At 46.0% G+C, this 630-nt stretch overlaps 1 non-coding gene across 1 annotated transcript; it reads right to left on the reverse strand.

The window, feature by feature from the left end:
* On the reverse strand, positions 1 to 103 carry LOC130884561 (U6 spliceosomal RNA). The gene has a single exon (XR_009058081.1). It is a non-coding gene; the product is annotated as a U6 spliceosomal RNA (small nuclear RNA).
* Between the last annotated feature and the right edge of the window lie 527 nt (positions 104 to 630).

Genomic DNA, 630 nt, shown 5'->3' on the forward strand with positions numbered 1-630 from the left:
TTTAATACAGCATGCTTCACTAATTTTCAGGTCTTGCTCAGAGGCCATGCTAATCTTCCCTGCATTGTTCCAACTTCAGTATATGTGCTGCTGAAGTAAGCACACACACACATAAAAAAATAAAATAATGACATCTAAGCTCGGTTCTACCCCAGTCATCCTAAGTACTTTTGGGACACCACCACTTAGAGACAGGATTTGGGTTTTTATTTTTGCTGTTGTTCTTTTGAGTCAGGTCTTTGTACCCCTGGCTGACCTAGAACTCATGGGTAGACCAGCTTAACCTATAACTTGTGATGATCCTCCTGCCTCGGCCTCCTGCATGCTGAGATTACAAACTATAGACATCCAGGCCCTGGTCTGCAGGATTTAATATAGAATCACTGGGCCTGGGGGGTGGGGATGAGGTGTAGCATAGAGGTGACGGTGGCCCTAGGGTTTGATGTCTAGCACTGAAAACAAAATAGAAACGTAAAAGTTCAAACTCCGGTTGCCCTTCGGTCCTGTGGCTCCCAACCTCTCTCGCTATAGCAGATAGTTGAGTTTGGGCTTCAGGAAAGGCCCCGGAAGGATGGTGAGGTCCAGAGTCCACGGCAAGGAAAGATGAAGACAAAAAAGACCTTGAAGAAC

The sequence above is a fragment of the Chionomys nivalis genome, chromosome 11 (genome assembly GCF_950005125.1).
Source record: "Chionomys nivalis chromosome 11, mChiNiv1.1, whole genome shotgun sequence".
Classification (NCBI taxonomy): domain Eukaryota; kingdom Metazoa; phylum Chordata; class Mammalia; order Rodentia; family Cricetidae; genus Chionomys; species Chionomys nivalis.